Raw genomic sequence first — 14,360 nt, 5'->3', positions numbered from 1 at the left:
TTTACTGCAAATGTATATTATTGATAATGACTTTAGCCGGTCTTTCCTCTCTTCTGTCGTATTTATATTTGTATTTTTATATTTTTTATGTTTATGTATATGTATTTGAGTATTTATATAAAGATATATATACTTATATATGTATATTTACGTGTATGATTATGTGTATATATTATGTATGTATCTAACCACCTCCATGTCGCCTAATTCTTTCGTCATGTCCTTTTCATGCTAGAGGTTGTCTGGAAAAGATCGCTCTTTTAGCGATAAGACCGCCTTTTGTACGTGTCTATATTTTCTTTCTTTCGGTGTAATTTTTTTTTCTCTGATAGTGTACAGTAAAGAATATTTGTATTGTATTGTATAATTTAGAAAACAAAGCCTATTTATATTAAAACAAAATCGACAAAAAAAATGTTTTAATTTCGACCAAAAACCTTATTACACGTAAGAATACACACGAAATGTAGGTATAACATTAAATCAGACTGATAGAAGCAACAGATGGCATCGTAGCGGTGCAATATCGACTGAATGGAATCTCATTTCATTTGTTACTGTTCGAGCGAACTAAGGCGCCTATTTAAATAACGATGGAGTCACGGGTTGAGAGGCACGGATATAGAATTACATCAATTCAATGTTAAATGTGTGCTATCTCTATTCTAAAAGTTAAAGTTTTACTTTGTGTTGTAGTTTGTTGTTTTGGTATAAAAATAATTTAATTTTAATAGTCAAGCTAGCAGATGATTTTTTAGCAATTAAAAATTTGTCTGTAAAATAAATTAATCAGTTCAGCCTATCGCAGTCCACTGCTGGATATAGGCCTCCCAAAATTCACACCAGACATCCCAGTTTTCTGCAACCCTCATCCAGCCTACACCGGCAATCTTACGTAGATCGTCGGTCTAATAAAATAAATTAATAAGCTTCATACTTAGAATATGTCGATAGTTCAAGGAATGTTGTTAGTAGAAGTTTTAGCGATAGTAAATATGTCTATTAGGTAAAAACATTTTTCACACATAACAGTCCTCACTAGAATATGTCTGAATGTCGGGAATACACAAGTACAAACGCCGAGGCCGTGACAAACACCTGTATGGTCTAAATACATTTTTATCATTCACGGAGATCGAACCTGTTGCTCCAACGCAATCAATAAAACTGCATATATATCGTGATAAATTTGAAAATCACAATTAACAGATATTGAAAAAATTTTGAAATATATATATATATATATATATATATATATATATATATATATATATATATCGGTCCCGGTTGTTATCCTGTACATCCGCATTGGAGTAGCGTAGTGTAGTGGATTAAGCTCTGATCTTTCTCCTGCATGGGGAAAGACACCTATGCTCAGCAGTGGAATGTTACAGGCTGTAGCGTAGCGTAGTGTAACGTAGCGTAGCATAGCGTTATCGAAAATAAAGTCAATTAGTAATGATATGAAATCCTTACTGCACAACTTCAAAGTTTGATAAATCCGTTATTTCATTAAATCAACTGCAAAATAAAGGAGAATTATTTTTTTGATTCCATTTTCTTTTTTAAATTCCATAATTCGTTATAATTTAAGGCTGTACTCTAAGAGTAAGTACCGTTCTTCTTGGGTGAACTATAAGTTGAACTATAAGTCATGCGAAAGCGGCCACAGACGGAAGCTTGTAATTACATAATCAAGGCCTCTAATTTAACAGACTACAAGGGTGTTGAGTGGTCCAGAATCAAATTTAAGAGAAAAGCAAATACTATGAAAATTCTTCTAGAACATCAGTGCTATTACAATAGATCCTCATCAAACGTTTTAGGTTAACTGATTGATATCGGAGAATGTTTTCATTTGAGTTACTTTTGCTGGTGTAAAATCCAACTATTTTTTTAATAATAAATTAAAAAGTAATAAACGCTTCACGCCCGACTGTCGTGAGCGGGAATCGAACCCGCGACCGCCAGCGTAACAGCCAGTGCTATGACCGCTGCGCCAACGCGTCGTCGAATCTTATCTTAATCTTATTATAATATTTGTATCTATCCATGGTGGGGTAGGGTTGGCAACGCGCTTATAAGCTGCGGTAATTACTCACCATCAAGGGTGCTGTTTGCCGACCTAGTTGTAAAAAAAAGTATTCAATTTTTTTTTATATTACTAAAATCAGCTTTAGCTTTGACGCTAGGATTATCTTCAACGCCCTAAGTGTTAACTCTGCGAAGTAAGACACACACAGTTACGCACAAGTTACGCGTAATATACACGTGTGTTTGTAAAACTTTTTCGTACAACAGTATTGAAAATTATTCAAATATTTAAAATTACTATTTGTTTTGGTCTATCGTCTTTATATTTTATACATAATTATATTGTATTTATTACTTAAATATATTAACGAAGACGTTTACAAATTGTTCTTTAGAACGGAAATTCGAAAGAATTTGATTGTTACCTTTCTTTAATGAGCAAATTTTGGGATGAATTAAACTAATTCGATTCTTACTTGGTTACAAATCTGTTCATTAAAAAAAGTATTATAGGCTATTAGGAGAACGACGACCACCGACGAGGCTTCCGTCCGCAGGCTACGAACGGGGGTGCGTAGGAAGCGCTACTTAATGCGCCTCCAGTAACGCTCCTGTGCTCGTGTCAGGCCGGGATGGGAACCCGGTCCTGCTAGACACGGCGTCGTCGGGATTATTCAGAGGTCAGCCGGATAGTCCACATGGAGGAGAAGTCTGGCCTTTTCGCCGAGGCCAGCCGGTCGCTGGAGGGATCCTGTTGCCTGCAGATCCGGGACCTTCCAATTAAAGTGGCTGAAGGCTCCCGCAGGGGGTTGGTTGTACTGCACCCCCAAGTGCTGAAGCCGACATACGGTCTAGGACTGCCTACCCGGGCGTCCTGGATATCACCCGTAAATGAGTTCCCCTGCGATACCAAAAAAAATATGATTCGCGCTATTACTTATATATATGCTATACATATTAATGAGGAAAATGAATTCGGTAAAAATGATAAAAACGCTCTTCGGTCCCAATCTTTCAGCATTAATCCTGAAGTGTGCGTTGATTTTTATTGTTGTTTTTCATAATGGGATTCCGTTATGGATTAAATTGAAAAATTTTGGTTCATCTATTAAGTCCGCTTTAGGAATTTGATTTCGAGCGTTGCCATCTGAGAAAATAATCATTCTTATATAGGATTATAAGTAAACGATTTGAGGATTTTTCTATGTATGTATGTATGTGGTGCCGTTATTCCTTCTCTATGACGTTGCCTTATTGTATAGAGTAAGTTAAGTAACAACTCTAGCAGATAAATGTTGCTAAACATATGCATTTTGAACATTTAAATAAAATATATTGATTATAAAATATACATAATTAGCGATGATTTAATAATTTAAACTTCATCGTGACATCTTAGAGATATTCCTAAACAATAATATAAAACATACTTTTAATGTCAAGAATTAAATTTAAGATTTTACTTTAGATCTTAAAATATATTATCGTGAGCCAAAGAAGAGTTATGCTTTTTGCTCTTAATGTTGATATGTTTATGTGCTAACGTGTCTAAAATAAGAAAATAGGACGTGCTCCGAAATATTTGCTATGTGCCATAAATAGAAAAAAAAAAAAAATTACGTTAACATTTTTCATTCATTCGATTCACTTCACGAAAGACAAGGTCAGAACACTAAAAAAAAAAACACTTTCATGTTAATATAATTTCATATAAAATAATTGTGTTTGCTGGCAAACGAAAAAAACCGAGTTCCATTACATCGACAAGTAATACATAATACAACGAAGGTAGACGAAAAAATAGTCAAGTAAATACGCATTATCAAAGATTAAAACAAAAGTTGTAATCAAAAGTTCAAATCAGATCTCGATGAAATTTAAATGTGACCACGTGCTAAACATCGGCTTTCGATTAAAATAAAAATCATCAAAATCGGTACACCCAGTAAAAAGTTATGTGGATTTTCAAGGGTTTCCCCTCGATTTCTCTGGGATCCCATCTTCAGGTCCTAGTTTCCTTATCATGGTACCACACCTGAAATATCTACTTTCTTTTTCTTACAAAAAAAGAATTATCAAAATCGACGATCGTTCATAAACGACGAAGCTATCTCCGAACATACATAAGCAAAAATAAAAATATATATACGGTCGAATTAAGTAACCTCCTCCTTCTTTGAAGTCGGTTAAAAAAGACAATATTTCTATATATTGTCTCTTTTTATTTTTTATTATGTTTATATTTTTATTAATTATAATAAAAAATATATCCTAAAAGAAAAAAAATAATAGCGATAGACATCATAGAAACGTTAACATAGAAAAGCAATGATTTAATGAATTTGTGTGCGTATATCAATTTGCCTTTAATAAGTTAAGTCTGAACATGTATTGACCCTTAGTCAGGCTAAATTGCTTCTCAAGTAGAGTAATCTACTGCCAATTCAAATAAATCTAATTTATCGCTGCTTTCAAAGCTATTATTAAGCAATAAACTATTACTGTATTATAACAGTTTACAGTCGTAGGTTATAAATTTCATTAATTTAAAAGTCGTTGTCTCTGTGACTGCAGAGTTCTTGTAATTGGAGTAGCGATTAGACATGAAACATCTGTATATTATTGAATAATTGTTATATTATATAATCATAGTGTGTCTTAAAAACTTTTGCTTGTAATAAATCACAATGCTGTCCCATTACGGATTGGCGGATTCACGTCTTCGAGTTTTTCCCGAGACTCGATCTGCGATGTTTTCACTTAACACTCGAAAAACTCAGCAGTAAAGGGATTTGAACTAGCGCTCGTCTGGTTTGTCAATTTATGTGTTTCATTAACTCATTATTATATTTAATATCATATATTTGTATGTAGGAAGGAGGTCACAATGGTTAAATACAATGTAAGGTAACACAAGATAGTTTTTAGTTACCAACTATAGGTCGTAATATAATATGTAACAATTAACTCGTTTGAACAAATTAATTATCGAAAGCGTCTAGGTTAAGCTTCTAGCCCGGTTGTTTTATACACGTCAGAATGACTCGAGTAATAGAAAAAGTGAGGGTAGGTGAGTATCGAACGATGTGCTAGGTGGCGTGATCGGTGCATCTGTTGTGTGATCTGTTGTTTATAAAATCCTTGCTAATTGCGTACAACAGAGCAGGTGTCGACATGTACCATAATATCCAGGTCTAAAATAATCTTACTAAAAATAAGATCGATTTTTTTTACGGTTTGAAACTTAATATCTTCTGTAAATTATTTGTCTCTAATCTGTTTATTGAAAAAAGATTGGCTTTACAACATGACGATATATTTTTTTACAACAATAATAATATTAACGATAAGGAAGAAGCGGACGGGTTTTTTTCTAGCTTAGCTATCAAACGAAATAATAAACAAAAATTACTTAATTATGCGTGAGAATAAAAACTATAACATTTTTACTACTTTTGCTCCGAGACATTAAAGGCGAAACATAAAAAAACCATAAGGAACTTCGTTCCAAAATCGCTTATGACATTCGGACGATGTCATCAATCCCTATAGAAAAATCTCTGTGTCCCGAGTAATCATGTCCTGCAGTGTTTCGGCTTTACTAGATTTATGAGATACGTGTACAAAATTTGGAAACAGTCGGACAATGTGATCTCAACGGTCTCACTTCTCATATCTGTCAAGAGTAACAATATGATGGAATAAAGTATTTTCTTGTCAATTTCGTAAATTGTTAGAGAAGTTTTATCGTTCTACACGTAGGTAAGAAATATTTACTCGCGATATCGACTGGGTTTTTTTTTATGTCACTAGGTCGGCAAACAAGCGTACGGCTCACCTGATGGTAAGCGATAACCTTAGCTTATAGACACCTGCAACACCAGAAGCATCGCAAGCGCGTTGCCGACACAATCCCCAATCCTCCCAGGAGCTCTGGTCACCTTACTCACCAACAGGAACACAATACTGCTTGAAAACAGTATTATTTTGCTGTGATCTTCTGTAAGGTCGAGGTACTACCCCAGTCGGGCTGCTCCATATTTTGAGCAGGAAATTCCTGCTGTGCCCTACCTCAGTTGTAGGTTGTAGTAGTTGTGTTACGTTAATTAATGACTTTGTCACTACATAGTATAAAACAAAGTCGCTATAGTATAAAACAATGTCCCTATGTATGCTTAAATCTTTAAAACTACGCAACGGATTTAGATGCGGTTTTTTTTAATAGATAGAGTGATTGAAAAGGAAGGTTTATATGTATAATACATGTGTAATATAATAGAGGAACATTGATAGTTTTTGCAATCGCGCGAAGCCGGGGCGGGTCGCTAGTATATTATAAAACAGAAGTATAATATGATATTACAGGTACTGTTTGTTTAAATGTTTAAAAAGGGAACGTATTACAGGTACGAGTAACAAACAGGTTATATATATTTTGGGTCCATAGTTAGGTGATCATTTTATACTTACTTAAGAAAAAAGAATACTAAAACTAATAGAGGCTATTTTGATTACTCAATTTGTGTTAGAGAGTTTTATTTGAGAGGCGTTCAAGTGCTCTTTTTGCCTCTGTTGTAAGTAGTCTACTTAATAATAAGTGTAATTCAATGATCATCATATTTTAAGTTCTATTTAAAAAAAATAATTTATATCCGCACTATGTTTCATGACTTTCGATAAAACTGTTAAATAAATAGTAATTTATTTTATTTTTAAGCCTATATTTAGTAACACGCTATTGGAGAATTATTATTATTTGTTTGTCTCGATTAGTAATATAATATTATTTTTAAGTATTACTGATATAAGTTGTGATTAAATAAAAATTATTGTCTTTCTTTCTTTCAAAAGATGTCTTGACAAGTAAATCTCTTTACAATTTTGCAATTAAGACTCGTAAATATTAAGTAAATATTGCGTTATTATTTAAAATATTTAGTTCTTAGGTTGTGAATTGTAAATATGTATAATATTCAAATAAATAGCAATTTGCCTTGTGTTAAAATTACTTCGTATTTATGTTTACACCGTTATCAAACAAAGCATATGGCGCGTTACGGCTTTGATGTTCTAAACGTTAGTAACATTTAGCGATGTTACGTAAGTAAAGTTTGTTGCGGGATATATTTTAAGGTAATTCCTAGAAAACCTTAACTTTTATTTAACTTTCTTACCCTTTTAAAAATTTAAGTAACTTTACTTAAAATTTTCAGCTACTAGTAGCATACAATTTTTAACCGACTTCAAAAAAAGGAGATGGTTACTCAATTCGACCGTATATATACATATATATATATATTTGGGGATAACTCCGTCGTTTATGAACCGATTTTAACAATTCTTTTTTTGTTGGAAAGGAGATATCCCTAGTTTGGTACCATGATAAGGAAACTAGGATCTGATGATGGGATCCTAGAGAAACCGAGGGAAACTCTCGAAAATCTGCATAAATTTTTACTAGGTGTATCGATTTTGATGATTTTTAATTTAATCGAAAGCCGATGTTTATCATGGGGTCACATTTAAATTTCATCGAGATCTGATTACAACTTTTGTTTTAATCTTTGATAATGCGTATTTGCTTGACTATTTTTTCGTCTACCTACGTTGTATTATATATTACTTGTCGATACAATTGAAGTCGGTTTTTCTTCGTTTGCCTGAAAACACAATTTTACAAATTATATTTCTAATTCATTTTCAGTTATCCATTTCAGTAATTGCAAACGTTCGAATAGATCTGCTAACGTTTTATGTGAATATGTGTTTACGTAGCACGTATTAATAAGATTCATTAATGAATAATTGCTACCGTATGAGAAAACTGCTAACACACTATGTAAACACGTGGTAACGTATCACGTATCACTGAAGCTCGGAAAATACAAGTGGACCAGAAACAAAATACTGCTTTGTTATATCTGTCCATTGTTATATCTATGTTTGCACACAGATATTTTCTCCAAAATAAATTTGTTTATTGTAATGCCTAAAAAATGTACATTTTTCTACAAACATTTAAAATCATACAGTAATTATTGATTCGGAAACTTCTGTTGCCACTAAGCCAGAAACGATCTGTCGTACTTATTTAAAATTATATTGATATATACATATGTATATATACTTGTATAATTATATATAGGTACCATAAGAGTAGTGTTATTACCGAACTTTGTAAGAAACGTTTATTCGCGTAGTTCGTGTTTTGTTTTGAATTGTATACAAATTGAATAGATATTAATTAATTAATTAATTGTCAAAGTTATCTAAAATACACTTCATATTTTCCAAGATTACGTCAAAATGAATGTTATCTACTTCGTTAACAATAATTACTTTTAGATAATGGATATCAAAATGGGAAATGTCAATCAAAACGTTAAAAGTTGATGAGAAATGTTTCAAAACTTTGTAACTAAACATAGTTGTCGAACTTGGGGTTTCGAGTTACATCTTGATTCGTTACCTTCATTATTAAGATGAATTTTATTTGCTTATTTTGACTTATCAAATTCTTTAATATTCTAGTAACTTAATTTTTGTTTTATTGTTTGTGTCAAAGCGCTTATATTTTTATGCAAAAAGAAAGAACACATTGTGACTACAGCACCTAACGGAGCTATTACTATATAGATTAATACAGGTGAAACCTCGGCATTAGTCTAGGTTGTTATTACTGCTTGATTTTTACAGTCCTAACTTATTAAAAATCTTTTACTCGTAAATCTTAATAAAGACGTTCATTATCTTTATTATACAATTATTAATTTGTAATGAAATTTTATGATCGAAATAATTTATACCAACGATTACATAAATCAGCCTTAAGTGATTACCGGCGCCAAAGAACATCTGCAGCAATGTAGAAGTTGCAAATAAATTGCTTTGGTCCACAGGGTATCAGCACAATCTTCCGAATTTCATTACTAAACTTTGTGTTTTTAAGGATTTTTAAAGTATGCTTAGATGCAATAATGTTCTGTGTAAAATAACAAGTTGAAGAATGATTCACTTTACTGTCTAACTACATCTAGTACTAATAAATTATCTTCTAAATAATAAAAAATAAATTGCTAAGTGCTAAACTCTACACCGGTTTGACGAATACTAGCCGATTTTTTTTTATTTGTGTTTGAATACTTAGCAAAAGGTTTTGAATAAATGAAAATTTAAGAAGATTGTGCAGAGAATTGGAAAGATCCAGAAATTGTAAACGTTATTTTAACTTCACGTGTTTGACAGTTCGCAAAATAGGACAATGTCTTTTGGGTCAACTAATACCTAATCGATAAAAGCTCATTTCACCAAAACCTTAAGAGTTGATATTAGAAGAATACAGAATCACTTTCTTTTGTTTATGAGCAAAAAGTTGACAAGGAATGTTATTATAATAAAGCAGTACTTTTCGTTACGAGCAAAGCATGTCTCTGTCATCAGTTAAGCAGTGATAATGTCTCCGCAACAGGTGAGCGGCTGGACTTCGGCCAGAGTCGCTGAAATACTCACTACGTCCGAAATCCTACCTGCTCGCACGTAGAATGTGGAACTTGGAATGTTTCCGAATGGGAAGCGTCTGACAGATGTCTGAGTTATTGACTTCTTTAATGTGTTCTTTAGATCTAATTCATTAAAGACCTGGGAATGTATAATTATGTAATGTACGGAAGACGTCAAAATAACTTTACTTAAAGCCTTCTGTCAATTATTATCTTGTGGAACAGCTATAGCTTGCACGCACACTTACTGAGATCTCAGTGTACAATACAATAATGCGCTCGGAATACTGTTGGAGCTGCCGTGGCGCTGCAGTGTTTCAGTAACGTTCGAGTAAAAACACGTTGGTGACTTAAAGCTATCATGCATAAGATGTGTGCATCATTACTTAATCGTTTTCGTGGCAACCGTAATAGTATTCTGAAAGTATTTATAGATGGATGGGAAAGTCCAGTGTTGCGACATTCGATGAAAATCTGTTTGAAATGACAATTTATTTAAATTGTAAAACAAAAGATTTAATTATTTTAAATTATGTTATTATATGTACTAAAACTGGATTATAAAAAATATTGCTACGAAACTATTAGGGTCTTGAAATAAAGGTATAATAAATAATAATCATCATCATCATTACAGCCTATACAGTCCACTGCTGGACATAGGCCTCCACAAGCTTACGCCAAAAATAGCGTGAACTCATGTGTTTTGCCCATAGTCACCATGCTAGGCAGGCAGGTTGGTGACCGCAGGGCTGGCTTTGTCGTACCGAAGACGCTGCTGCCCGTCTCTGGACTGTGTATTTCAAAACCATAATAATAATAATTATAATAAAGTAATTCTATTTGGTAATTTGAAGTTCTGCAAATATTTACTTTAAATATTGGTTTTAGTGTCTTACACGATGTTTTTACACTTTCAGACCCATAGTAAGAGAACTAATATTATGCAGATCTTGTATTGCTCATTATTTGAAACGACAATCAGTTTAAACACAAGCATTCCATCAAAGAGTGACACAGACATTTCTGTACGATATTTCTGTCTTAGCGTAACTAATGCTTTACGTTTTCAACGACTATTAATATTCACTACGCCGAAATAGTTCAAGTCAATTTAGATTAATTGGAGACGATAAATGACAATACCCTATAATGGTCTTCCAATCGTCTGGCAATTGTTTTACACGTGGCTCTTTCCCAACGTGAATAAGACATAAAGACAAAGATATTGGGGACAAAATTTGGGACAAATTGTCTTTGGTCTATTAACAGATTTTATGGTATACAAGATTAGAAAATTTATGTTGCTATAGAATTTGTACAGGACAGTGTCTGTCAGTTCATCTATTTTACTATAGCTCAATGTTGGGCAAATGATTGGAAGACTGCCATTACCAATCTAGCTAAGGTTGGTGGGTGGGTTGATGTTTAGTAATGGGCGTCCCGTTGGCCTGTCAGCCAATCGTTGTCTATTGTTCTCGAAGTGTTAGTAATTAGAGAATGATAATTTAGTATTGCGACTGATATATTTGAAGCGGTGAGTCTATATATATTTTGTGTGTTTGTGCTAAGGTTGTATGAAGTCTAACTATTTTATGATAGTAATATCTGTATTATTATTATTGATAAAATATTTATTTATTTACACTTTTTTGCACACCAACACAAAAAGTCACATACCTACATAAACACACAATAATTTGATAATAAAAGAAAAATACACACACTGAGAAAAAAGAAAAAGAAAATGATAAACGACTAAATTTTTACTATGAAATATTTGTTATTTTTAAAAGATAATCAGATTTAGTGATCAAACGCTTTATTTTTATTACCTTATTTCACTTATGTGTCAATTATTGTCAGATTGGTTGATATTTTTACTGTTACTAACTTCTTTGAGTCGTTTTGTGAATTAAAAGAAAATTAAAATTAGTCATTGCTAGATCTTTCTAATAATCGTCAGCGTAGCAGAATGCTACGAAGTATTATTTATACTATCATACATTTACATATCTGCTTCTTACCAATTTAATAATAACTATACATTTATTGTACACCGTGAAAAGATACAGCAAAATAATAACATAAAATGAAAGATTTACAAAGGCGGTCTCGCTGAAAAATCGCTGAAAGAACGATCTCTTCCAGACCACCTTTGGGTATAGGACACGAAATAGAAACTATATGACAAAAAAGGTAATATATAAAATTAAACATACTATATTAGACATAATACTTACGTATATCAAATACATTTATCATACAAAGACGATAAAGACGATCATAACGTGTTTAGTGACAAATAGAGTATTTTAAAAAAAATTTTCAGGAAAATTTTAATTTATCTAATTATAGTACTGATTTTTAATTTTTTTTAATTTCAGGTACTTTTGGATAATTTCCTCCATTGCTGATAACCAGATATACGTAAGACTGGTAAGAAAATAACACAATTATTCTATTCATTAATATTTTGAACAAATTAATTACTGATTGCTAAACTTTATTGATTTTAGTTATTGTAATTAGTCATAATAATTATAATAATGTAATATAAAATTGTATGTTTCCCAAATAAAAATAAAATAAAATAAAAATAAAATACCAAATGATTTTGAATGTTAAACAAACTAAGACTGATTTAATAAACTAAAATAATATAGCGCTAACACATGTAAAAATAATGATTTCTTTTAAATTAAATCAATAATAAATTAAATCAATAATTAAATAATAATTAAATAATAATTAATCAAGTCTTTATAAAATACCAACTAATTACTTATTCTTCTAGTGCGTTACGTTTATTTCATAGCGTCACGTCATTGTCAACGAGACTTGTCACGCCAGCCGCGTAGCGCGCTTATGATTTTCACGCAAAAATTCTTCTAATTAAAAAATCTCTCAAGTCTCAAACAAAGCAGAGAGTCATTTTATAATTAAAACACGTCTCGACAAAGTGTTCTATTTGCGACCGCTTGAGTAATCTTAGTTTCTGATGTTTTAACGTGCACGTTTTCCAATTTGAACGTCTAAGACAGGCTGAAGCGAACATAGATGCTAATATAATGTGGCGACTGCCATTTATTGCAAATATCATTTTATAACTTTTTTTATATTTTATTTTACAATTATATTTAATTTTAATTTATCTTACCTTATGTTATTACATTACAAATTCACTAACACAGTGTACTGTTATCTTATATAGCAAGACTTTCTTTTTAAATGTGTTATTTTATAACAAATCGCGTTAGCTTTTGCGCGGTGTACTAACAAATGTCTTACAGATATCTGACCGAAATTCTTATTTACAACGTATGAATACGAAAATTGAAGTTTGTTAGTTGATAGACATCAGGATCTAAGAGTTCAACCTTCCACTCATAAACTCTTTAAAGTATTAATTAGTAAATTGATACCGCTAAATTCGGCTTCACTGGAATTTTTTGCATGACTACACCAAAAAGATAGTATCCTGTAAGCACATAATAAATCCATTTAAATGTATCATTTATCGCTAATACATATTAATATGTACATTTATATAAAACAATAATATGTTTAATTGTTTTTGTTGCCACTTAATAATTTCAAAGTTTATCTAACAATACAAATATAATGATAAATAAATTGACACTGACAACGTTCGCATCTGTGTATTCAAAGCGGACAATCACATGCACAGTGTAATTTTACCCGATGCGTAAAACAGCTTCTAAAATACAAGCTTTTGTCATTGTGTAAATTTAGTTTTTTAAAAAAAATCCTATGTTTTATTATGTTACAGTCGTTTCCATTGTGGCCAAATGTCATGTTCAATTAAGATTGTACCGATCTGTAATGATAAAAAGAATATTTTTCAAGTTATAGAATATACGATAGATATTTTCATCTATTTCCTCTACCCAAAGGTTGCCTGGAAGAGATCGCTCATTAGTGATAAGGCCGCCTTTTGTACTTGTCTCCCTGTTTTTATTTTTGTAATTTTGCTCACTCTTGGTGTACAATAAAGAGTTTTTATTATTATTATCATTTACAAAGAGAAACTATGGAGTTTCTTGTTGATAAATAAGATTCTACACTCCGAATCTGTGGTAGCTTCTCATCTATATATATAAATATTTCGTGACACGATGCATGTTAGCGATAAACTCCGAAACCACTAAACCAATTTTTATCAAATTTTGTAAGCATCTGTAATTTGGTCAAACTTGGGAGTAGTTTTTATCTCAATTATTGATCTATATTTGTTATTGCAAATTAAATGTTTATTATACGACTTTCGTGTGTATTTATCGCTTAGTTCTATAAAATTTTAATAGATAGCGGTTTGGCAATTAAGTTGCACAGATATCCGGTAGATGGCGCCGTATTTCTATATCTAGATTATAAATGGCATGTTTGAATGTAGAATTTACATATATTTTTATAAATTATAAGTACTGAGCCACAGCAACGTGTGGCTGGGTAAACTAGTAGAATAATTATAATAGATTTATTAAAAACGAACATTATATATTATATTGCAAATATATATTGTGTTATGGCGATAAAAAGTGCCTAAGAAGCTTTTATAGTAAGTACCTAATAAAATCAAAATAACTTTATTCAAATAACCTTCAAAAGCACATTCCAATCGTTATCTTACAAATTCAAATTTAAGTATCGTTACAGGTGAAGTTACAACTGATTCGGAATGTAGATTCTGCAGAGAAGAACCGGCAAGAACTCGCAATTACTCATTTAAATAAAAACGTGTTTTAATACAAAATTGTTAATATCTCGTATAAAATACACCGTCACTAAATCCGCACATCAATA

This window comes from Melitaea cinxia, chromosome 3 (assembly GCF_905220565.1).
Source record: "Melitaea cinxia chromosome 3, ilMelCinx1.1, whole genome shotgun sequence".
In the NCBI taxonomy this organism is placed as follows: domain Eukaryota; kingdom Metazoa; phylum Arthropoda; class Insecta; order Lepidoptera; family Nymphalidae; genus Melitaea; species Melitaea cinxia.
Note: the sequence above shows the minus strand (reverse complement) of the source record.